General features: G+C 39.8%; 1 long non-coding RNA gene across 1 annotated transcript in view; it reads left to right on the top strand.

Moving 5' to 3' along the window:
• Positions 1–27,269, top strand: part of LOC121062127 — a 47,049-nt gene that overhangs the window by 10,772 nt on the left and 9,008 nt on the right. The window lies entirely within an intron of this gene.

Raw genomic sequence — 27,269 nt, 5'->3', positions numbered from 1 at the left:
GCTTTTTCTGCTAGCTGCAAGGGTGTTATGCGAGCTTATTTTAGCCTAATGAACTTACTATCCCCAGACTCCCCCTCTGTTGTCAGTAAAGAGAAATGGTTTCCATCAGGAGGAGGGAGAGTTCAGCTTGGACAGTCTGAATTTCCTCATGTGCAGAAGTCTTTCCTCTCCTGTTGGCAACAGAGAGAGCTTAGGGAGACCAGTCCATTAGGCAGAGGTGGTTATTGGCCCTCACTGTCCTCCATTTACTGGCCGGGAAGTTAATACCATGTAAGTTTTTGCCGTCTAACTTAGATGCTCTGAGTCACTCCCCGGAAGCACCTATCTCTTGGTGATGCAGAAAACTGAGCCCATGACTCACATCTAAAATGGATACACCAAATAGTCTATAATAGGTGGTGTGAATGTCTGCTCTTGTCTGCAGTGTCTCAGTGGTGAGATCCCCGAGTCAGAGACCATTGTTTCAGTGTTTGCACAGCACTTAGCACAATGGGACATTTTAATTGCCTCCCTGCTATACTCCCTCCTATCTGAGAACACATTTTTCATAATGTCAACCATCTATCACGACGCTTCCTCCTTACAAAGTAATGGGAGTGAAAGGCCTGAAAGAAGAATGAACAATGTGCTCTGGGTGCTGAGTCAAGCTGTTGCAACATTTAGAGACTTCAGATCTACCCTAGCAGTGACTTGGAGTTGTGAATTACATGTCCAGGTCACTCTTGATAAGTAGACCTAGGGCTCTGAATCATCTGGAGGTTGTTGGGGTTTTTGTTTGTTTGTTTGTTTGTTTGTTTTTGTGTGTTTTTTTTTTTTTTTGCATGTGTTTGTCCTAGTGAATCAAGAAAATAGGGCCATTTGATGAGTATATTTGTGCTAGGGAACTCTTTAGCCTGAGAATGATGAAAGACCACTGACAACAACAGCAGAAATTGCACATCTCATCAAAAACTAACCAAGCCTGGAGAGTGCTCTGCCTTGGACTTTAACTCCACAAGGCGTAGACAGACTTCAGATTAGGACCAAGGAACATGCAGGAGGCATGGGGAGGGGGTGCTTCACATTGGCTCTGCCATTCCTATTCCACCACTTTGTGAAGGAACTCTTCGGTCCACAGGGCTGTCACTCTGGCATCTTTCACCGGCCCTGTCATTATTTTGGATGAATAAATACACAGGAGACTAGCTGAATGCTGGAATGCCTGGAATGCCAATGCAGTACTCAGCTAATAATGGTTCTATAGTGTAAATCAGCAGCATAGCAGGTCCCGGTTTCACTTGGCCGTGCTCCATGAATAGCAGAAGTGACATTGAGTAACAGTGAATTGAAAATCAGTTTAAAAAGAGGAAGAGAATAAACCCTGAAAATACTCTCTGTTACGGTGTGAACTATTTTTATAAGCTGAGAATTAAATCTTTAAATGATTAACCCAGGGAAAGTATCTTGTTCTGTGAAGAGGTCACATTATTCTGGCAAGGAGTAGCTTTGCAGTGAGTTGGTCCCAAGAAAAAAACGAAAGCACTTTCTCTTGACTCTTACATGACCCAGGATTGACCCAAAGAATCATATTCATCAGGGAGAATGCTGGGTGTTGCTAAAATTAATTTGCATCATGACCTCTGATTGGAGTTCCTACTAGCACAAAGAGACAGCTGTTGACTCACATTAAGTAGCTGGCAGATTGGTTCATTTATTTATTTTTAACTTTGCTACGTATCAGTGGCCAACAAGAACTTAGCGGAGAACTGGGGAACATCTTTTTTAATGACCATTCTGTGTGCCTCTGTGAGTGCATTTATAATGGACTACTGTGGTGAAGTCTATGCTATGAGACGTTGCTGGCATAGCTTCTTTGGCTAAGAGCACAAAAAAAATTCAGATGTACCCAGCCAATGAATCTTTGCCAACAAAATCCTACTGTAGACACAGATATGCTGTTCAATGAGGTTTTCACAACTACGCTGGAAGGATTCTGGCTTCTGAGGGTTTTCACATTGTTTCTGCTAAGAGAGGGCCCTGTAGTATAGCAGCAACGGGACAAAGCTAGCATGGCAGGATCCTTCCCAAAGCTGTCATTATTTCACATAACTTTTGCTACCAAGCATAAGGACAGATCAGATCTAAGGTTGACTAAATCACCTTTAAAAAGTGTCCTTTTCTGTGACTGTAGAAGGTACATCTGTGGCTAGAGGTGATAAACACATTTCCTGGTGTACCTAGGTCATTAGATCAAACTCGACATGAAAAAAGACATGCATGCTAACTTAATTTAAAAGCATCCTAAAAGTCAAATGTCAGGGATACCTCCATAAGGTTTTCACCACTTTCACCCAGGGCTGTTTATATAGAAGTCTTGCCCAGACTGAGAAAAGCGTTGCAAGAGACTTTTTGATTATGGTTTAAAGTGGAGAGAAATACACTGAGAGAAAACTGAGGGATGTAGCAGGAAGGTTCTGAGGAAAATGGTCTCCAAATCTAATAAATATGTGTCTATCTATAGGAGTATAAGGTTGTAAAATTTTATGTGTTTATTATTATAAATCTACTATCTTAATTGGCTGTATACCCACTGGATAGTAAGTACTGCTGTGCGTGGAAGATGTTCCTCCTGTGCCACTGGTGATGAAGTGGCAAGTGCTAATGCCATGAGGCCACCTGGCTTGCTGGTGGGTGCTCGTGGTGGGAGAGCATGAAGCAGAGACCAGGCAGTGCACACAAGCAGAAGAGCTTCCTATCTATTGGAAAAAATAAATAAATAAATAAAAAATAAAAACAAGTAGGAGCTGGATCAGTCATTTCCATCTCAAAGGGAGTGGGAGGGAGGAGTCTGTCTCTTGAAGTAACTGCGAGCAAGAGGGTGGAAAAGAGTCTCACAAGAGGGAATCTTCTGCAGAGATCACAGCAAAGCTTGCAGCTGCTGCACTGCTCTGTCCCTCAGAAATTCAGTCAGTCAGCAAAAACACCTCAAATGAGGAGTGATGGAGAGCACCAGGCAGCCCTGTGAAGGACCAGATGTGTGGTAGCACCCTGGCAGGTCTGGTCTGCCCAGCAGAGAGGCCCACATTAGGGGGTCTTCCTGGGGCACAGGGAACTGGGCACAGCTGCCTTAAATCCTTCACTGTCAGTCTGTCATGGGCAAAGCAAGTAGGATGGTGCTTATATGGACAAGCAACATATTCATAAGTATGAAATCTGATCACACTTACCAGCTTTGAAGAAGAGTAAGATTTCACCAGTGCTTACAAAACTGCATGGGAGGCACAAACAGCTCACAGTGGTGAACAGAAACCATTACCTGAATATCCAGTGTGAACCAGCCACAGACTGTCCAGATGCTTTCACCAGCTCACAGCAGAGACGTTAATCTGACAGGGAAAGACTACAGGGAGTGAAGTTGTGCATGTCCCTAGCACTGAGACCTCCTGGCTTACAGACTTCACTCCTTTTCCTTTCTTTTATTAGTCTGCAACACACAGGACCAGAGAGCTTTCATACTGGAGTGGAAAGAGGCAATGAAATCTGTGTTCAAATTTAAGCATTCTTAAGGTTTTTGGTCAAAGACCTATTTAACTTTGGTGCTAAATGAGTTTTCAGTGCCCATTTGCTCAGCTCACCAAAGCTTCATGTGACATGAATTCTGAGCTTCTAATGTAAATCAGTTACCTGTGCCCACATTTCTTTCAGCATGGCTTTTCCCGCACCTGGTCATCTCTGAAATCATTGCACTGCCTCTACCACAACAGCAGCTGGTGCAATGCAAGGGTGCCAAGTTGTCAAGTAACTCTGCATCTTAACTTCGCTGTTCCCAAAGCTTTCCCTGACCAAGTGCTTTCAAGATGTGGTGATTAAAACATCAGCTTCCACAAGAGCCTTTCGTGGCAAAGGCTCAGCCAAGCAAGACAGCCCAGTAGTGAAAGCACTGGCCTGAGCCCTTCCAAACTGGGTCCTGTTCCCAGCTCCCACCCAAAGCAGCTGTCCCAGCAGCTGTGCAAGTCATTCCACATTTATTTTCTCTCCCACTCTTTATCTGTCTCTTCTATTTAGACTATAAGCCCTTTAGGGCAGGGACTGTCTGTAAATACATGTTTATGCCATCACGAGCACAATGGAGCCTTGATCTCAGCTGGGGACCCTAGACATTATTTGGACTGCAGAAATAATTGAAGTTTCCTCTATCTGAGGCTGCATCAGTGCAATGGGAGTCTCTGGCAGGGGAACAGGATAGTGTAGACATAGCCAAAGAGCACCCTGTCTCTAGAGGTCAAGGAGTAAAATATGCTCACAATTTTGTAAGCATCCTTAGCTCCGAGCCCTCTGGAAGGTGCCAGACTATCTTCAGAATATACAAATTGCTTTTACAACCCAGAACTTCACCATGCCTTCATTAGTGGATGTGCGAACAAAATGCCGGAGTGGTGTTTTCTGTGTTACATATGTTTAGTTAGCTGACAAGCATAGCATCAGTAGATACAGACATAAATACACGTGTTACAAGTGGCCATGTTTAAAATCAGCACCATATAATTTTCAATGGGTTAGAGGCAGGATGGACTTTCCATATGAGAAGCTGCAAAGACTTGGATTATTTAACTTGGAAAGACGGATAATTACTTGAGCTTAATTGGCCTATTTAAGATGATGAATGGTACAAGAAAAGCTGATCATTCCTTCTCCTTACACTATGCAGTAATATGAGAACTGGTGCTCATATGTTAAAATAAATGGTAGGTAAATTAAAAATAAATAGAGGAAATACCCTTACCCCTGTAGTGCAACTCATGTCTGTGGAGAATTAGACTCAAGAATGGATCTGAAACCAGGTGAGAAAATGTAATGTTTCCAGGACAACATCAAAGCCCTGTGCTTAGGGGTGCACACATGCTGACTTTAGGGCTGTGTCCAAGCCAGGACTGACAGTGCACATCAGATGCTTTCAGACAGTTGTGCTGCACTGCTTGAAGACAGACTACTCAGGTCCAAGCCAGCCCTCCCAATCAGGCTGTCCCAGTACCTAGGTGGTAGAAATAGTGAGGGAGCATCAGCTTGTGTGTTCACTGTCCCCAGCCTAACTGTGCAGGTGGTCCTGCAGTGCCTGCTCCACATGGAGCCCAGGAGTTCCCTTCCCTGAGTTAAGAAGGGGGATGTTCAGCGACTCTTGCTCCATCATGCTCCTCTGTGACTCTGGCTGGATTTCCAAAATGCATAAGGGGTCAGCAGCGTGGCTGCGGTGGAAATGTACTTTGCTGCTGTATGTGAGAGAAAAGACCCCAGCAAAGACCTGTATTCTTGTCTCACTGTTGCACCTCTTCAGTACAATGATTTCAACCAGAAATAAAGAAACACTCCCAGAGACTGAGGAGTGAAGAGGCAGCTCTGATTTCCTCTCCTTTAGTGAGGGTAGCCCCCACCATTGTCTGAGAGTCTTAGCAAATCAATGATTTCATCCTCGGTTTCACATTCTGCTTTCCTAACCCCAGTGAGCCTCGTGCTTGGGCTTAGCTTAGCTTTGTGTTAGCCCAGGAAACTATGGTCATTGCAACCAAAATCCTAAATGGCTGATTAAAAATCAACTCCCCGTTTTCCCCTAGAGCTTCTCCAGCCCATAGTATCAGCAAATCACAGAGGAAAGAAAAGCAGAAGTAATTGGATGGCAGGAACATGAGCATATTGTAATTGTTTCTCTTTGAGATGAAAAGAGAAGCTGCAAAATATCTGCACTGTGAAATCTCTTCAGACATGTTAAACAGGCATGATAAACTTGCAGCATGTAGGGATGCTTGGGATAATTTATTCTTCTAATCATAAGGATCCATCTTGAAATGAGACATTACAATATCTTTAAACTTCATTTGTGTTCAAATGGTTCACCATAAGAGCTTGATTAGTGCCATCCAAATTCGAGCCATGCAGAAAAAGGATTGCTGTGTCAGGCAGGAACAGATTTTCCCAGGTGAACAGACAGAACTTCTCTTACTGTTAAAAATAAATTTATCTGCTTTGTTCTGTTAGTTTTGTAGAGCCAATATCCAAACAGGATTATTTGGTCACTTAGTCTTCCCTTCTGCACACCTCAAGCCATTACATTTCTCCTCAATATTTCCAAGCTGATCCTATTAAACTGGACTAGACAAAAGGCACTTCAGCCACCAGGAGATAAAATGACTGTGTGCAAGGAGCAGAAATCTTGAGATCACAGCACCAAGAACTCCCACAGTCCCTGCAAAAGTGAATAATTCATCTGGTAGAACACGTTCAAGTGACTCTTGAAGGTGATCCAGCAAAGGAAAGTGATAAAATGCTATTTCTAGACATGTCAATGGTGATGCCAATGACTTGGCTATAAAATGCTGCAAAGCACTGCACAACCACATCTGGTATCTGGTGATGTAGAGATCTGCAGGGCACATAAACCAGTGCACAAGGAGGAATTTTGGACCTGAAACTCCTTTAAATTCATTCCTGTAACTCTCCTGAACATTATATTTCTTGTCTTTTTTTTTTTTTTTTTTAAATGGATAAGACATATCTCTCTTTTCATGCTGGTGGGCTGGCATTTCTTGTCACATGTTGTGTGGATTCTGCAGATTTAAAAGACATCCTCATCCCTATGGGGAAAAGGAGTAAAGAGCAGATACATCTCCTTTGTTGTTTACTGCATCAAGATTGTATATTTAAGCATGGGTTTTTAAGTGGTACAATTATTTTTATCTGAATTGTTTATCTTTTGCCTCAAACTTTTGATGTTAAACTGTAGGAATAACCAAATGTCTGACAGTGAGATTTTTGTGATGTAAAGTTACTTAACCCAAACATCTGCACCAGTCAAGAAAGTGAAATCCATAAATAAAGGGTTTGCAAGCTCAGTGACAGAGTTATTAGACTGAGTAGAATTTACTACAAATACATTTTTACTATGATATAAGTTCATTGGATTTAGTGGGCTTATACAAGACATTAAATATGAGGAAGGTGGAGTAAGGAAAAGTTCTGTATGCTTCACAACAGCAGGTGGTGAAGAAACTGTGCAATGTACCTCCAACTGACTGGACAACTGGGCTGATGTAGAAACTATTTCTTTGCCCCAGATCTGCTGAATCCCATCTCTCTTCTTTCAAAGACTTATTGTTTCTTAATGGTTTTCCATTTTCTGATTCATTATGCTTGGGATTCTGGACACACAGTGCCTTTTTTATTCCATTGTTTTCCGACCTCAGCATCACTTTCTCCCTTTGCAATGGTATTTGTTCATAATCCTCGCTCCTCAGGTGACCATAAGAGACTACCTGAAACCAGCAAGTTGCTTGTTATGAGAACGTCACAAAACAATGAATTTGGAAAAGCCGTTGCATTGTTTTGCTTCTGTAGCACAACTGGGTGATTCCTCTGAGAGTCCAAAGTACTGGCTGCACTGACACCTGGCTATGTCCTGATCAGGATTGATCACACACTGTATTAGACACTGACCATGTACATGGTTAGATACTGTCTGTCCTGAAGAATGGTCAGCCTGAACAGGGAATATGGAAAAAAGAGAAGTGGAAGTTACATGCTCAACTCACACCGTGGGCAAGCATCAGGTGGACAAACCCACCACTGCTCGCTTTAATCATATGACCAATGCCTCAGAAGAGGTAAAATAGGTTTTACACCTTTGTTCCCCTTCTTCCTGTTCTCTCCTTGTTCAGTCATGCAAAACTGCAACTCTCTTCTTGTTTCAGGTCATGTTTTAGGACGGCAGGGGAGGCAGATACTCTGCAGAGTGCAGAGCAGGAGTTTATGGGATGGTGTGATTAAATATACCTGGCTTTTCCTCACCCTCCAGCAACCAGCATTCTAAAATACACCACCATTTGATTCACCCTTTATAAATCATTTAAATATCATTTAAAAAATAATTTTAATCTGGGAAAATTATCACACAAAACTGTCATCTTCCTTTTAGCAATAATTGCTCTGATTTCACATGGGTTGTTCAGTGTTGGGGGTTAAAAAATGACTCTGTTACATGCACTAAAAAAGTATTGGTTCACTTCCGTTATGACACTTTCTTTTAAGCTTCCTCCCTTACAGTAAAAGTGTGACTTTTTCCTGTGGCTGAAGGTCTTGATTTCTTACTTGTCATTCATTACACTTCTGAAAGATGGTGTCTTATTTAACCTTAAATCCTTGGAAAACTCTCTACGTGCTTCTTTCTTGGCTCATTTTGCTTCCCTTTTGAAGCAAATCCATTAGACTCAAAGAATTACTCATTTTGATCACTTCCATAAAGTGAGTTTCTGGCAGCAATTAGTTCTCGCACAGAGTTACTTTTTCACACTGACAAATGAAAAAAATTGGCAAAATTTGATGTATTTTACACACTGTGTCTCATGTTTCTTGTATAGATAGAACTTGAAAAACACAAGCATTTCTGGTAGGGGATCCAAGGTCTTTGACTTAAAGAGACTAGCACCTTCTTTTTCTAGGGATAAAGATAGAATAATTAATTCACTGTTTACTCTGAAAACCTTCCATCTTGAGTGTCGCATAGTAATCCCATAAGAGGCACTGACCGATCTGACACAGATATTCTGGCTAAAAGTTGGACTCGTTTTTTATTGAAAGTTCAAGCAAACTACTTAAGGATTGGTGTGTTGGTATACGCATATATAACACAAATGTGGAGTAGCTTCACAGAAGCTAAACTGAGTTTAGACTGAAACATCTAATTATGAACAATGCTTAAAAACAGGCAGCAGAAAGGAGAAAAAACAAAACAAGACTAAAAGTCTGGACGAGACATATAGTCTATGGTGATACTGAAGTCCAGGAAATAAGAGAGCTAAGAGGGATCCAAACCCATGTAATATAGCCAGAGGCAGACTTCAGCAGAAAGACAAAGTCCATCCTACCGGGAACAATCCCTATCAAAGGGTAATGGAGTCTATTTGTAGAAGACAGAGCTCCAACCTTGTTTACTAAGACAAATCCAGTGCAACAAAGCCCCCTTGCCTCCTGCTCCCCTGGTAAATGATAAAGCATCTGAGTCCTCTCATCTCCAGAGTACCCAGGATGGTAAAACGGGATGGAGAGGCATCAGTTAGAGGCAGAACAGGTAAGACTGCATTTGGAAACAGGCCATTTAAGAAGCAATATTGCCATTGATACTGTTGGTTGAGTGAATTTCACAGTCAAATCTTTATCACTGGACAAATTTCCAGTCTTGGGAGTGGACTGAGAGTTCTACCTGTTTGTAATCTGGAAGTTTTGTGTTGCATAATCATCTTTATGTTGTGATATTTTTCCCATTTTGCAAATGTAAGCAAGATACCTGGGCTCATATCTCCTGCTTCTATTAAACTCCAAAATCCCACAAAATCTGGCATAACAGACCTTTTCTTTTCTGTTGCACCTGAGGAAGAAAAAGGTGCAAAAGTGAAAGTTGTAGTATGCTGAAGGAGGAAAACAAACCAATTTTTCTTACCATTCCAGAAGTCTGCATGCAATTTGCATTTTACTTACAGTCTCTGGCAATAGCTGCAAGAAGGGCATTTCATCCATAAAAATATACACTCCTTTAATTATAATGATGCATGCTATAAAAATACTGAACCATTAGAGTGATCAATGAGAAAAAAAATGAGGCATACACAAGGGTAGTCAATAATATGGGCTCAAAACAAAAATAATTTTATATCTTTCCACATCTGATCTACATTTCTAATTTGTCTTGGGCTTTCCTTATGAATTAAAACTATGTTAAGAAACAGCAGGCTACTCTAAGATATGAAAACAAACATGATCTGAAAACCATGTCTTTTTCAGCAATTGGTTTTCATTAATTGTTCCCTTCTTTAAGTTTCCAAGCAAGGAGTGAAAAAATATATATCTAGGCAGAGAGTCAAAATTCTTTTAAAATGTGGGGTGGGTTTTTTTGTTTTGTTTTGTTTTGTTGTAATTTATTGCAAGCTAACTTCAGGAGGTTATTACAGCCAGTTTTTTGTATTATTTTTGACACTGAGCCTGAAGTTTAAACTGAGTCCTGTGAAGGATTTGACATCTGTAAAGCACAGTCAAAATGATGGCCTTTTCCTGTAGTATGTTATGACGCTGGAAGCCCTGTGAGAAACAAATTTTCTGAGATGGTTTGCTGTTCAACTAGACTAGAGGGTGAGCCAAGACTCGGACCACAGGGCGACAGTGTTGTCCTGGGACTAGGGCAAGTGGCTAGGGGGAAGCACTGGTGGGTTAAATGTTTCTGTGTGACCGCGAACTAATTTAAGAAACAACAACAATATTGACTGATCTTGAGCATCTGTGTGTTCGGTGTTGCAGGTTGACACAGCCCAGATTAGACACTCAATAGCACAGGCCCCTCTGAAAGAAATACATTCCTGAGATCTGCTCAGTTCAAGCTGTAAAAGAGTTCTTTTCATTAAGCTGTAAAATGGGTATATTTATGATCAAACAATGGTGATGGGTAAACAAATCTTGAAAAGGAAAGTATTATAAGAACTGTGTTATTAATAATGATTGCTTTTCCAGATTCAGAACTCCCTTACTCTTAGGACTACCATGAAGTTAAAAGCACCTTACCCAGAGGATCATCTTTCCTCTCAAAAAATCCCATTTATTACTAAATTTTAAGTGCAATTTATATAAAGATTGTGATTTGGGATTGTGATTACACAGGAGACAAGACTGCTAAAAGGTTGAGAAAAGCCACAGTTCATCACAGGCACTTTCTCATTGCCTGCTGGAGCAAATGTATTTCAGGGCAGCAGTTGTATTCCCCTAAACAGGGCGCTTGGAGAGTTTTTTGTCAGAGAATTTGATACACTGTAGTCAGCAGATTGGGAAGAAGGGTCAAACAAAGGCCCTCAGGGAAAGCTACTAGCTGCTTCATCCCACCCAGTGAAGGTGTCTGAAGTTAGTATACAGTTATGTGCCTTCATCTGCTCCCAAAAATGAATGGAGTGAGATGCAGTCCCCACAGGAGAGCCAGCCAGTCTGCTCCTCTTTGCCAATTCAGCAGGAATACAGAGGAAAAAAACATTAGTGGGTATTCAGAGCTGTGTGGTATGAAATATAGGCCATCATTCTCAACCCACCTGCTTGCTGACCACCTCACCATCAGCTTTGCAAGGACACTTGTAAGATGTGGTCTGAGTTGTAACAACCCCAGAACATGGGAAGGGTATACACAATGGATGATTCATATGCCCCATGTCAGGATTTTTTGAGATGCATTCCCCCCTCCTTTGAAATACTAATTTTCTGTATTGACTGTAGGTAGAGACATGCTCAGATACCTAAAATGTAGAGGAACTAATTCCATCCCTTCTGTTCTCTTGTACAATTCTTTTCCTCTGTCCTAAATGTTGCCACAAGTTCAACTTGCAATACAGACTGGATTACCCATCATTATTTTAAAAACTCATCTTGATTACAACTTATTTCATAGTCTTCTCTAATGACATGAAACATAATTGAATCCGTACATCATCTGCTTATAGACCACATCCTTCTATTTCCTCTTAACCTGACAGATCTCTGCTTGTGCAAGGGAACTCAGCTAGGACAAAGTGAGAATATGCAATCAAAAATGCTCTTCACCTCACATCAGTGAGGGAAGGCCAAATTTGTTGGCAGCCAGACCAGCTTTCAGAGCCAGCTTCACTCTTCTCCTTCTCCTGCCCCATTTCTTGAACACTTTCATCCCAGAGTCTTGGCCCCTTTCTCTCTGTCGTGTATTCTCATCCAGATTTGGGGTCTGAGCTGTGACCACAGAGCAGGCAAGAAGCTATGGTGTGCTGTTGCAATGGAGAAAGCCATCTCATTAGGGATAACCTCAAAGGAGCCTTGCTATCCTCCTGTCCTGTGCACTCAACACGGAGCAGATGCAGCCTTATGCAGAGGGGCAGATCAACAGCTCCAGGTGTCTGGGAAATCTCAGCAAGGCTCTGTGGCCCTTCTGAATATGAGCAGGTTGCAGCTTTTCCAGCTTCTCACATAACACACAGGAAATTGTCTGGAAACGTCTCATCAGAACAAAACACTGTGCTCAATGAGGCTTGATCTTCAATCATGGGTCATCCAGGTGAGGCTCTTAAATGATGGTTAACTATTAAAAATAAATAATTCAGAGAATTCAGGGGCTCTCTTTATGCTGTAGCACTGAATGCATTAGATTCCTACAGCCTTGGGAGGTAAGGGGGAGGGGAAAGAAATCTATATTCAGTTCCCTGATAAAAATGTTCCTCTTCATAACCATCTATAAAAGATTATTGTCTTCATTTTATTTAATTATTCCATATGAAGTAATTAAAAGAGAATAATCAGCTAGTTCACTGATGATAAATGTTTCAAGCAAGAACACAAAGGAGACTAATAAAGGCACCACCAGTCCACATCATTGTTATTAGGATCCCCACATCTTTAATTTTTCTTCTATTTTTATTGTTTGCTGAGAATTAATTGTTCGTTTCTCTTCTCAAGAAGCATTATTGCAACTCTGTCTCTTCTTGAGACTTTGGCAGCATGTGCTAGGCTAGCGCTCGAATGCTCTGAACATAAGCAATTACTGTATATTAAGGAGGAGTGTGGAGAAGCTGAGTCAGAACACTAATCCATTAGTAACACTCGTACTGAGTTCACAAGTGCTTCTAGGAGCACGCAGTTCTCCTTGTTAATGGCAACTTTGAGAACCTATTTGCAAGCATATAGGTTTGGCCTCCAGAGTGGGATTTGAAAAGATAAGGTGATCAGTGCTCACTCTCTTTTATCATCAGTACACGTTACCAATACACCAGCCTTGTATTAAACTCCTCTTAATGTTTCTGCCCAGCTATGCCTATTGCCATATTAAAGTATTCAAATGCAGGAAATGAAACAAGACTGAAAGCATCAACTTTCCCATGCTGTCCTTACATGTTGTAACATAGTTTTTCATTCTCTTTGTCAGGGGACACAGGAAATATGAGATTTACTGGTATTCAAATACATCCTTCCATTTCTAAGTTGCAATACACACAGCTTATAAGGTTGGCTTGAATTTTTTAAGTATCACTAAGGAAGTCTGCAGAATAATTCAATTTTGGGTTTCCATTTCTAGGGAAAGTTGTGTATTGCATGTAGGTACTATGCTGCTGATGTAAGTCCTGGGCTGGGACACAGGGAAGCCAAGAGTTTGACAGTGTGATGACTAGCCCATGGAATGATTTTGAGTGAGCAACTTTCTACGTTACAAATGTATTTCAGCATTTGCAAATAATAATGAATAACAATGTGGAACATTATCATCTAAAGATTGAGATCAATATATTAATATAACTCTTGTTATATGTGAATGTGTTTAGGGAATTTGTAACAAATTTCTAGTTCATAAATCGTCATAACATCCAACAAAGAGAGACAGTGTTTTTATTATACAGAAAATGGATTATTGAAATTGAAATTGAATATTGGTTTTTTTATTAAAAAAAAAAAAAAAAAGTTCACTAATTTTGGATGCCTGAGGTGAGCCACTCAGAAAAGCTGATATTTTCCAAAACTCGTGCCTATTATATGAGAACCTACATGCCCCAAATCCAGCTCTTTCACAATAATTCTTAGTCTATACTGCCCCATGCAGGTCCTGCAGCACTAAGTGAGCATACAATTCATTTTTAAATCAATGGGTCCCTTGTACTTCAAGGCAGTTGCACTGGATTTGTATGTGTTCCTTCCCAACTGCACTTTCTGAAAATTCATCTTCCACCTCAAAGCCCCATTTCATTGCATTTCCCTGTCATTCCACCTCATGTTTGCTTAGTAATTACAGGACACAATTTTCCAGTGATCAAATCAAACTGCATTAATACTTGCCTGTGTGCAGCTCAGTGTGAAAGAGTCTTCTTTCCACCCTTTGGGAGCTCATTATTATATACACAATCTTTGTATTTTTATTAGTCAGCCTTATGATTTGTGTGGTAAAGGGGACTGGCAATATTGTTTAACATACATCAAAGGATGAAATGCAGTTTAACAAGAGCCAGCAGGTTACATACAAGCCCCAAAACACTTGTTATAGGTGTGACTCGCCCAAACCAAACTAGGCAGTGAGTGTTGGCAGAAATTATTCCAACTCTCTGCAGCAGTCAGATCAGCAGCTGTAAAATGGGAATTTTTCATTAAAAAAAAAAAATCTAAAATATCACTTAATGCAAGATCTGAGTCTAGCCCACTTCTTTTTTGGCTCTGCCTTACTGAGAGAAACAAGGCATGCTTGATGACTTATACAGTCCTCTCCCCCCCAAAAATCAATCATTTAGTCTCCTTCTAGGATTAGTTTACCCAAAAAAAGTCTTTCAATTTACAAATTTGTCTTCCTAATTATTTTCAGAATATAGGAGAAAACAGAAAGAGGAAATGCTCTGTATACAGTTAACAAAGAAGGGAAGGAATAGGAAGAGGTTTAATTTTATTTTATTTTTTTTCCTGAGTAAACACTGTTAAGCACCCTAATTGTAAACATTTTTATTGGGTTCTTTCTGTGTTTTTTCTTGCTTGCTTGCTGAACATCATAGAAAAATTATCTCTCTCTTTATTCAAAGGGCAACTAATATGCAGTCTTCCTCAAAGTCTATCCCAAGGGAGCCCAATTTTGAGAAAATGTGCTGTGCATTTCCCATAATTACCAGTGAGGTCATTTTTTTCTCTGCTTTGGATAATTTATAGGGAACAGGGACATTTGATCTGATGATTTTGCCATCCAGTGAATCAATACTGGGCTATACTAAAGCACAGCTCCTACTGACTTCATTGCAAACAGATTTTGCCATCTGTACATCCCTATACTGTACCCAGGGTATGATCTAACCCCACCAAGGTCAGTGGTTGTCTTTCCATTGATCAAAATGGGTTTGAGGCAACCCCTTTAATGCACAGGCACACTTCCTATTGATCTTAAGAGAAATGGTGCTGGAATTTCTTTGAGGCAAAATAATGTTGCTTTGCTGAAGCCTGCAGCGTGTGGTGGTTCTGAGAAACACTGAATGTAGGAATGGACAGTCGAGCCTACACAAAACTTCCTGAGAAGCGGGATTACTGTTCTGAAGGATTTTTCAAAATCTAAGGAACGTATTCATTCACAATTTCTCTAAGAAATTATAGGCATTTCAGAGAAAACTATCAGGTCTGGGTGAATTTTCATAAACATCCATCAACAGACCCATCCCCTTGTGGTACCAGCACCTACCTAATATCTGAGTCCCTGCTTAGACTGATTCAAAATAATCAGATTCTCATTTCAACTACAAAAAATGTTTTGGCTCTGATAAAACTTCCCTGACAGAATTTTAACTGGAGCAATCACATTCCAACTGAGAAAATGCTGCTTTGTTCCCCATTTTCTGCAGAATGGCTACTCTGTCAAACATTCTCAAACAACTTTATACCAAAAATCAAACAAACAATCAAACAAACAAATCCCCAGTATCTAATCCCACCTCTGTGGCTGCCTTGTTAAAAAGAAAAAAAGGCCTAGGAGTCTCTCAGTTAAACCAGGTTTGTACCTTCAGCAGGTGCTTGACAGAAGAACAAGATGTCTGCGCAATGTGATTCTGCAATGTGAAGGTGATGTGTGGGAAAGCTTGGACTGGCCCTGGGCACTGGGAGACATGGTGCTCCCTCCCTGCCATCTCACTGCAGCAATTCTGCTCTTGGAGAGAAGGCAACTAGTAATATTTGTCAGGGGCAATTACTGTAAAATTTGCTCAGCATCTTGAAAAGGTAAAATGGTGACTGTTGATATGTATTGGCTTTATAATTCTTAAATAATGGCCAAAATGACCATAGATTAGATAAATAGATAGATAGATAGATAGATAGATAGATAGATAGATAGATAGATTTAAAAAAAAAAGTGTCAAAATGAAAGGAGAAAATAAACAAAAAATCCGTCGAAATAACTATTTAACTCTCTTTTCTCACCTCTGAACCCCTCCTCCTTCTTTTTCCTTGATGTTTTTTCACAAGATAAACTTTCCCTGGGGATCTTTTTGCTCTAAATGACAATGGTGGGTGGGGAGAAAAAGGGTTTTCCAGAGCTTCTGACACCTTTCAGGTGACTGCTCCCTTCTTGTACTCCAGGCAGCCGAGTCTGGCAGTACTAATTATTCAACAAACACCACAAGAGCCATGCTATGGGCCATGGGTCTTGCCAGTCATGCTTAATCATTGTTGCCAGCCCACATTTCTGGAAAGTGAATCAAAATTTTGAGGACCAGGCTGCAATCTTGTTGTAATAATACTAGCAGCATATGCCAGACATCCTGAGGTCAGCAAACATGGGATAAACACAGCAGTCCTCTTTTTTTTTCTTTCTTTTTTTCTTTTTTTTTTTTTTTTTAAGACATCCAAGTGTGAATTTTGTGCTTCTTCTAGTCCATGGGAACTCAGCAAATCTAATCAGTGATCACCCCTCTCTGTGATAAATACCAGCTTTGCTAAGCTGTGATTCGTGTTGCTGCTCGGCTCTTCTGTAGATGCTGAAAGTCATGCTACATGGTGTGATAGCTTTAGCTCAACCGCAGATGATTGGGCTTGATGCAAGAATTGCTGGGTGACATTTTATGACTCATGTTATGCAGGAGGTCAGACTAGATGATCATAATGGCTTTAAAATTCATTAATCTGTGTGGAGAAATATCTATGAAGGGATTAAATAGAAGTCCCAACATTTATTCTACATGACAAGTAAATTGAATTCCAACAAAGGTCTTTAAAGCTGAAATGTAAACACCAAGCTGCCAACTCCCAAGTTTGAAAAGTCACACTAGCAAAACTTACCACTGAATGAGACAGACTTTAACTAAATTCTTCCTCTTTTCTTGAAAATTTCAAGGCACTTTCTTTTAAATTTAACAAAAAGAAAAAGAAAAAATAAAAGAAAGCATTTCCATTTGAAAGAATCTTACCTTCTAAATGTTGAAGTCCCTTACAAGAGAATTATTTTTATTAAACCAGATATATATATATTTTTCACTTTGAAGAACTTTTTTAGGATTCCAAGATTTTGTCTCTGTCTTGAATTTTTTTTAGTAACATAAAAATATCAATGGGATAAAGAAATCACTTCCTTTTGAGCACTACCAATGGTCCAAACTCAGCCTTGTGATTTGAAATTTCAAACAATCCGTGCCGTTTGATGTATACTGAGCTTGAGACACAGGGAAATCAATCTGTGTAGCTCTGCCTACCTCTACCTTGGTAGCTGTAGCCAATGTACTGTAAAGTCTTTGTTAAATATTTAATAATTAGCTGTGGTTTAATAATGTGTGTCTGAAGAAATGTTGAAGGCTGTGAGTGGATAATGAAAGAATGCTGTGCCCTGAAACGAATGCCTTGAGATATTATGTACTGTGCTGTAGTGGTTTCCTCACTCAGCAAATTGAGTGACTTTGCCACTTGGGGGGAAATAGGCAATTGTGTCTAGCAGACATCTGCTTTTGTAACCTCCTGTTTCCCAGGGAGAATCCATTTAGAGATCTGAGCAAAAGCCTGTATGGTAATCCCAGGCCCAAAAATACTTCAGTGGAAAGAGTTTCCTTTAGACTGCTCATGTTTCCACTGAATAAAAGCATCTTTTATTCTATCCAGTAACTGAATGAAGTAAGAGTTGTGTGCAGGCGTGTGTGCAGCTCTTGACATATAGACCATCCCATCAGCATACAAGAATGCATCTTGTAGACAATGGATTTTTAGGTAGACCCTACAGAACTTTTTGACCAATATGTGTTTTTTCTTGTTCTGGAAGCAGTTTAGACCTATGGCCTGCTTAAAATGGTGACATTTACAATGGTGAAGACCTCTTTGTACAGCAGTATTTATTAACTTTTCTTTGGTGAGAGTGTTTTAAAGCCAGATCTTGCATTCTGCTCAAAAACAGAGGAGCCAAGATACTTGGGGTCTAGCACCACTACTGCTGTATCTTTATGGATAACCTTTCTCTGTGTCTGATCCTTTTATGTGTAAGACAGAAACCTAGCAGCTCCTCTCCATCCAAAGGTGAGACCACAATTCTGACTTACTTGATCTTTGTACAATGTTGTGTCCTTCTGACGTGAAGGACCTTAAGGGGATGCAAGACATGAAAGACTTTAAGAGGACGCAAGGAATGATAAATAAATAAATAAACAAAATCCGTTGAAACAAAGGAAACACGGGGAGTTTTCTCTATAAGCCAGCTCTGTGCTAGCTATGGTTTGTACAGAACCTTGGACTGAGAGAGGTCACCAGAAACAAAAACAAGAAACACGCAGTTGCAGGTGACAAGATGTTGCAGGCTCTGGTTTTGTTAAAGGACTGAAATGCCTCCAGTGAGCACAAAGCATCTTTTTGCTCTGTTGCATTGCAAAAAGATCAAAAGAAATCAGTCCCTTCCACAAAGAGATTTTAGTCATCACAGACCTGAATCTTCTTCATAAAATTCCAGAGCACTTGTAATTTCTAAAGGGACTACAGAGTGAAAGGTATTTTTAATTACTACTACTTAACACTGCAGCAATCCTGGCTCCCCGTGCAGGACTGGTCAGAAAGCTGAAGGTGCCTTTCCTTCAGTGAAAACTGCTGTGCTGCTTTCCTCTCTTTACAGGCAGGCCACAGAGGACATCATTCACCCCTCCCCCCCATGGGAGAGGACACAATGGCTTCCCACAACAGGCTGTGCTGTGCAGGGGCAGAGAGGATCAACAACACAGTTCAGTGTTAGCTAGATGATGAAGTGCTCTTCCTCATTTGCTTCGTTAGTTGAACTGTACAGTCTTTGCTTCAGTATGGACAGACACATTTCTTTGGCTTCTCTTTTGGAGTATTGGCCATTGTGGTGTCATTGCTTGATTAATGTATTTGCAAGGGATAACAAGTTGATGCTTCAAATGGGCATTTTGTGACCAGGCAGAGGCAATTTTGACCTGGGATGAATAATTTTTGCATATGAAAGAGGAGTTCATTTTGTAGATTTATTCTAACTCCATATCTTTGGAATAGATCTGACTTTTATATTACCTGGTATAAAGTTAATAATTTCCTTTAATTCTGTGGGACAAAGAGCCTGCTCTAATATCCAGTGCAATAAGGGGATGGTGTCCCCTGACTCCACAGTGTGACTTTCTGGAGTCAGCACGGAGGTCTGCGTCTTTGCCAAGCCCCCAGTCTGCTCACAAAAATGTTACAGATGTAATAGCAGAACAGGCTTTCTCATTTAGGTCTACAGAGGAATATTTGGAAGAGTACCAAATTCAAGGACACTTTTAACCTTCCCATGTTCCCAAAGTTCAGTGGAACTGCTCACCAGCTGAGGGCATCAGAATATGAACCTGTGTGTCAAATGAGCATGCACCTCCACAAAGACATCTCCAAAAGAACCAGCTAAAAAGAGCTGGACCTGTACACAAACTCGTACCCATACAGAAAAATTTAAAAAGATGTGTCAATAGATATGAAAGGGTAAACATGTAAAATATGTTTATATATTAAAAATAAATATATAAAATAAAAGTCATGTATGCATATATAAATATAAATAAAAGCTGCTCATCATATAATTATTGTATCGCATATATTTACTGTCTAGTGCAATGCATCCAAACCAATTGTATAAAATGCATATCTAAATATGCCATAACAGTTTTTTTAATGACTAAACAAAATGTGATAACATATACGCAGGCATAGACATGGAAAAAAAACTTCTCTCCATTTCCACCTCTGCATCTCGGTTCCAAATCCAGCTCAGGATACCTGAGCTCTCCTGTCCCTCAGCCTTTCCCTGACCCCCTCCTACACTTGCTGGTGTGTGACTCCCATTAGCATTAATTGCAGCCACAGACCTGCAGGCAGGGTAGAGCACATCTCTTAAAAAAGCATCAACACGTAGGTGAACACATCACTCCTATTTTACAATCTTTACACCAACTCCCTGTAAAATTCTCTATCGATTTCAAGGTTTTACTGCTTATTTTTATGGCATTCAGTGGCTGTGGCCCAATATATCTGACAGATCTTTTGTCACCGTGTGTTCCTGAGGGTCAGAACCAGCAGGGTTATTAAGTCTGTCTAAGGAACAATCTTAAGTCTTTTTGGAGCTAAGGTTTTCTAGAAACGATATGGTGTTATTGCAGGAGTCATGTCACAGTTGTGTCTGAACTGCTCTTTCTTTCATGACATGTAAGAATTCCTTCTTACATTCTTAAATGCCATTTGGTAAGTTTTATCCTGGTTATATGCTAACATCCTGTGACTTCAGGCTGACATATGATTGAAAGAGGCATCACTGAGGTACTGTCTAAATTACAGATGTTAAAAGACTCATAAAGTCATCTGAGGCCAGGAATATACAGAGCAGTCCAATATTATTCCTTTCAGTGCATTTCCTAATGCTTCATCCAACAGAGCTCGAGGATGGACCAAGCAATGCTGCCCACCTTTATGCCTGTAAAGAAAAGCTGCATCTGGGCTTATTTCCATACATTAAGAAATATCATTCATATTTTTCAGACTTGTATTGAGCAGGATAGTAATAATCAAACCTGAGTAATTTTTTTTTTTAATCTATTTCAGTCTTCAGAGAGACACATTTATTGAGTCCTGAAGTTTGTTCAGACCATTCCAGGTTAGGATAAGCAGAAGAAGACTGTGATTCCTTCAAAATGAAGTTTTAACATAGATATAGATATATATTTTTTTTATTTTTTTTTTAGTGCTCTTGAACTGGTAAGTGGTTCTGAGTGTTAGAAATTAAGCTGAGCTGTTTAGCTTTAATGGCCTGGAAGTTGTAGGCTCGCATTTCGTTTCCCCACCTAGCTGAGTGTCACTCGTCATAACTGGGGCTTATGTAACCAACACTCATTTGACTATTTCAGGCGAAGTAATAATTTAGGAAACACAGCAGATAAGGTAGATTATGGAACGTAAAATATTATAAACCTTTTTCCTCCTGGACTACTCATCTTTGACCAAGACATCATTTATTTAAAATAATAATAATAATAATAATAATAAGCTTCTTTAAGATTAATCAGCTTGGTGTAGTTTAACTTTATCTTGTCAGATTCAGGCTAAGGAAGTGCCCTCGCTGCGAAGATGCAGTCAGCTCATGTCTGTCTTTTTTGACTGTCACTTTGTCACAGCTTTGATTGAGGGTTTTGCTGGTGATCCTATTCCCCTGCTGTGTGAAGTGGTGTCATCCTGTACAGCTTCTAGTGCAAAGACGAGAGCTAGTGTGAGCTTAACACTCGCTTTCTTTCTCATCTGATGCAAGAATTCATTTGCCCATAAGAAGTCACTGTCAAAACGATGTACATCCTGCAGAGGCAAGTGCAAGTCTGTGTAGGAGTGAAGGGGCACGGAGCACTTCTGGATCTTGTGCAATGAGGTGAGCCACGTGGGGTCAGCACAAGTATTACAAGAGCTACCCTCTGCAAAGCTCTCTTATTTTGTTTCACTCTTATTTATAGAGTTAAACCCACCTTTGTTTTCTTGAAGAAACACATGCACCTCATCGATCAGTTGATAGATATTCAGTTTTACTTTGCTTGTTTGTTTTCCATTTCATGACTTTCCCTGTTGTGCCTGAAGCCATTTTCACTTAGGTAATAATCACTAACTCACAAACTGGACTTGGTCATTATACGGATGGGTAACATCAAAATGCTGCAAAAAAATACCCAGATGATTCAATATATTTGTATTCTTCATCATGGTGCTGCTGTACAATAGGGTGCTGGTACTGAGTGTTGTTTTGACAGCAGTGGCATCGTTCAGAAAGCTTTCCTATTTATGATCATTCAAAAGCCCATGGCACTTTGCGTAATGCCTCTTTCCTGAGCTATTCTCATCACAGCTCAATGAACAACTGGAAAAAAAAAATCTCTGTATTTTCCATTGCCTCCGTGTGTGTGTGTGTGCAATAATTTAATCCAGCCCAGAGAAGGGTGCAGTTCAGTCACAGTCAAAGCAAGCCCTGAGGCTATGAACACATGAGCAGAGAGGCAAAGCTTGAGGCATAAACCTGAGCGGGTTGCACGGTGGCAGCTGGGCACAAATCTGCTGTCTGTATGTCTGGGAGCGTGAGAAACATGCAGCCAGGCCTCTAAAAGGCAGGCAGCAAAATGTATGGGAAAATTGCCCCTGATTCATCCAGGGGGTAAATTGGCCATTCCTGGGGCTGAGCCAAAGCTCTTTTGGAGATTGTGACATCTGTTTGCAGCTTTTGCAAGTCAGGACAGCTTGACTTGCTAGAGGTTAATCCATCCATGTGCTTGTAGCTGGAGTCAAGTTTGCAGAACATGTAGTTGAAGGCTTTTCAGATTGGAAGGAATATACCCAAGCATAAAGAAGTAAAGATCCGGTCCTACTGAAAGTAATTATATTTCCTTTGACTTTGGTGTCATCAGGATATCAACCAAGCTATAACTATCCTCCCTAATGGAAGGGATTACACGGAGTTGTCTGACTATTCCAAACACTAGTGCTTGCCCAAAACAGAGCTTTCCCTCAGTTTTACATCTAACATCAGTTTCACATTTGCGTCACAGTCCCAAAGACCAGTGGACTTGCATTCTCAGTATATACCAGTTGGTCATTAAAAAAAAAAAAAAAAGACAAAAGAAGAAAAAAAAGAAAAAGTGGATGAGAGAGAGAAGCTGCCATCTGATTGCATTTTTTTCAGCTACTTTAAGAAAACAATATTGAAAGCTGGCCATCTCCAATTTTTATTTTTTTTTAATTCCCCCCTGCATTTCAGTAGAGCAGAATAACTCTGGTTTTTGTTCTTAGCTTGCTTCCTTCTAGAATTATTGAGAATTATCTTAAAGTTAGGTAATAAACTTTACAGTCTTACTAAAAAAAAAAAAAAAAAAAAGAGTCAAACCTATAAATCATTGATATTTTCAGATCACCAAACAGGAACTTGGAGAACTCCAGTGGTATGTGTTGTTGGTCCAGACTTCCTGTGTTTTATTGTTTTAAGATGCTTCTCTTATTCATCTGGTAGTTTTCTAACATGTCTCACGTTGAATTTAACATGCTTCTTTCCTTCATCTGTAGCTTTTTCTGAGCTACCCTTTGATGATGAAATATGGACCAATGTACCCAACAGTTTTGGCTAGAAAGTGAAAGAAAGATGTTTCTTGCTAACATCTCCACTCTGTGGCCTCCTGTGGGCTTCTCTTTTAGCTCACCTTTCACTTCTGCAGATCCAGCGGAGAGAACAAATTCAGCAAGTACCAGCATTCCCAGTCATCGGGGTTTAAAACGTGAGAACTCTGCACCGAGAGAGGAGAGTGAAGCAAGCTCCACTCCCAGCCCCCGTGACATGAATTGGTATCACTGGCTTGCAAAAACTCCTTCCAGCTGCCTGGCCACCTGGCAGTTTCACAGCAGAGCTATTTTCCAAACAAATTCCCTCAGGTCACACAACTGGGTTATTCTCCTTTTTGCTATGCAGAAATAAAGGATGTGAGAAACCACACAGCTCTCTTCTTGCTTCCCCTGGCTTCAAGGGTCCCCACTGCCACTTACCAAGCATTTATTTTTCCTTTGAGAGGCAGGAAAAGATGGAAGAACAAAATAGCTGCTACTTGTTTCAGAAGAAAGCCTTCAGAAAGAGGCAGCAGCCAAAGTCCTACAGTCTCTGTGTACAACACACTGATTCAGGCAATGTCTTTTCTGCTTCTCACGAGAGAAAAATACAAGAGCTTGACCTCTGTACTCTGTTACATAAATCCTACCTGGAACCGAGCAATCCCTTACTTTATTTCTCTGATATTAGACTATAAGGACAGGCAAATATCACATTCAGCTTCCACGATGTTGTTATGGCACAGCGCACATTGTCTCTTGACGGTGTCAGTCATGTAGGTGTTTACCACTGTGTTAGTCACTCCAGGCTCCCCGTGGAGTTCTTTCAGGATGTGATTCATTTCGTCCTGAAATAGTTATCAAAACACTCAGAAGAATTGTGCCCCAAAAGTGCTTTTTCCACCCTCATCCCATTGACTACAAAGGGAGCCCAGGATGACACATTTTGATGTTGCCATTTATGTGGCAGATGTGTAAAATTAACCAAAACTGGACTGCATTCCTGGGGACACATTTTATTACACTGTGTGAGACCACATGCACTAAGACTTTGTGGTTCTCTCTCTGAAAGTTGTTGGTAGTAGCAAAATAACAGGTTTTCTCAGTATAAGCTGACAGTCCCTGTGGGAACATCCTGTTTCACTAAAAACATGGCACCACAGCTACTTGGCATTTTAAAGGGCAGTGTTGCAAAATGATTTTTTTGGAAGAAGGAATCCTTGAGAAAGCATTTATCCCAAGGAAAGAATATGAGAGGTACAGGTGTTGCTGAGGTGAGAAAGGAAACGCTTTTCATGAGGGGTAGCTTTTATCTGGCTATAAATGTCCACAACAAAGGGGTCTATGCATGACCTAGCCATCCTGGCTTCAACCAGCATCAGCAAAACTCCAGTCAAAGCAGTAAATGGAAATTAGGAAGTGATTCATCTAATCAAATGTTAAGAGTCAACTCAAGGATGAAATTAATTTTGCCCTAATGCCCATTAACTGTCTTGTCCAAGTCTCCCTGAGCATAGTGAGGTACTAGATATGTAGCTGACATGTAAACTCCTTCACTGTAGACACCTATGGTTAGGTTAAATTACTTCTTTCTAGATTTCTTGTATTTAAATTTGAATTAGTCATCCTGGCATCCCTGTATGCCAACAGAAGGAAATATGCTTTTCTAGAGACTGATCATCTGACTACATTGAGTACTACTCTGAGACTGGGATGAATCACTTTCCAGAACTGATGATGTTGGGACATCCCATTTCTCTTCAGAAGGTTGTGCCGTTCTTTCCTCCTTTTGTAATTTATACTACACTTTTGAGTTTATCTATACTTCTAGGGTGTTTTTCTCTCCTGCAGTAAGGAATCATAGAATAGCAGTAGATGAAAATAGCTGCAATCACCCTTGCGTGATATGTTAAAATCCTGTTTCTTTTACACATTAGAAAACTTTGAGGACATCTCTGTATTTTGAAGCATCTTGTGTCCTTACCGCAGGGGCTCCTGTTCGAATCTCTAGCAAATGTTATTACTCTAAAATCGAATAGGGGCTCCTATTCGAATCTCTAACAAGTGTTTTTACTCTAAAATATCCATTCTTCCAAGCATTATTTGTTTCTGAACAGGCTAATGATATTCCTGAAAATCCCTGCTATATAGATAGGGAGACTGAGATACACAACTTAAGCCACTTGGCCAAACTGAATGTTTTGATGGATTGGTCCTTAAAATCTTCCAGCCTTCAGCTTATTCCTCCTGTGTGTGTCTTCAGACCAACCTTTTTTACCCATGAAAAAAGAGCAGACTCTTTACCTTTCCTTTCATTTTTATCCTGTATTTGAATAGGACAGAACTGTGGAGAAAGAGATTCTTCTTAAACTGGTGACATTTGTAAGAAAAAGAGGACATTTTGTCATAGCCTACTAGACAGGTTGTTCTAAGGTTTCACCTCATCATTTCTGGAAAAAAAAAAAACAAAATAAAAAAGAGGGAGTTTGTGGTTCTGGCTTTTTTTTTTACTCCCCACTTACAGACAGCTGTTTGCATGAGTTAAAAAAAAAAAACAATCAATACACTTGAGCAGAGATTTTTCAGGAGAGTTCTGTTTTTTCTTGCTCAGTATTAATGATGACCTGCACTTCCTACCATAATGATTATCTTAAAAGTCTTTTTGGCTTTGAAGAGGTTGTCTCAGCTTTTGGAGTACTTGTCTTGTGAAGGAATATAATCCAAAGAGAAGAAGTCTATTACCTTAAATTCATTATTCCTTTATTGTTCCTTTTTTTTTTTTTTTTTTTTTTTGGACACAGTCGATGCCATAAATTAAACTGCTTGAGTTGGCTCTGTGTTTTTTTGCATAAACAGCAAGGATAACTACACATCAGATTTATGGGCATTGTGCTCAGGTTGCTATGACAACCCCTCGAGCCGCTGTACACCAAATAACCTTGTCATGTGAACATTTATCACAAGCACATCAAGTACGGGATTGCTCTGTATGGTCTTTGGCTAAACAGTAGGATTTTTCTGAATAATAATCGGTCGTGGCCTTTTATGCTATGAGTCAAAGTTAATGAACTTCCAGATTGGAAATTAACCATCGATAAAACATAATCTGAGCACTGCTCATCATGACTGTGCTACTTGGCAAAAGGGAACTTTGCAGGAAGCACTGCCGCCTTTTCACCACAACTGTGGATTGTGGGTTGTTTTCTTTTATTGCCATTGCAGCCTCACAAAACCCATATGTAAAATGACAGGCTGTGTCTGTGTGTGAGTATAACGTATTATTGGTCTGTAAATGAAATGTGAATTTTAACTATCAAATCATTTGTGGGAAATAAAACTTACTTATACAAAAAAAAAAAAAAAAAAAACCTTCTAAAGCTAGAGCCACATTCTAATTCTTCACACGCACTTTTAGGTATATTTTTAGAGGAAATTTCCAGGCTGCACACCTGGTCCTTCAATAGACCATTTGAAAGGCTTTCTTATGCATTTAAACTCCTCCCTGTGCAACCACAATTTAAAGAAATCCAGGAATTTAACCATGTTTCTGACTTATAATTTCATAGGGAAAGATTAGTATGTGTGAGGGATTAGTGATCTGTGTAAATCTCTCCAGTAATTTTTATACAACAGTTATATCATAGGTAAACTCCAGCTCATGCATATGACTACGAATGTTATTATTTTTGTTTGAGAAGAAATAATATCTTAGGTTGTAGGCACAGGAATTTTCAAAAAGCTTACATCTCCAGCGTAACCCTTATATTTAAATGTTACTATGGAGCATTTTTAGGGCACATTGACTTAAATGCCCAAATTCAACCAACATGAAAGAGCTTTGTAAGTCAGTTTACAAAATAATAGCTGCAAAGTAAGCAAGTATTGGCAATACTTTTTTTTCTTTTTTTGAATAAGTAGGATTAATTATATTAATTTATATTCTTGTATGTACCTGTTTTTTGTTTTCATTTTTTTCAAATGATGCTTTATTGTATTATAGATATTCATAAACACTACACCCAAACCAAAATTTGCTGGACTTGTTATAAAGACTACCATTGGCTTGAGATGGACACTGTTAGGAAATAGACACTCTTTCTTTAATTTGTTTTAAATGTTTACTGTAGGATGAGATGTGCTTTTCCCTACAAATGGTTACTTTTAGCCAT

The sequence above is a fragment of the Cygnus olor genome, chromosome Z (assembly GCF_009769625.2).
Source record: "Cygnus olor isolate bCygOlo1 chromosome Z, bCygOlo1.pri.v2, whole genome shotgun sequence".
NCBI lineage: Eukaryota > Metazoa > Chordata > Aves > Anseriformes > Anatidae > Cygnus > Cygnus olor.
This window is presented reverse-complemented; position numbering and strand designations above follow the sequence as displayed.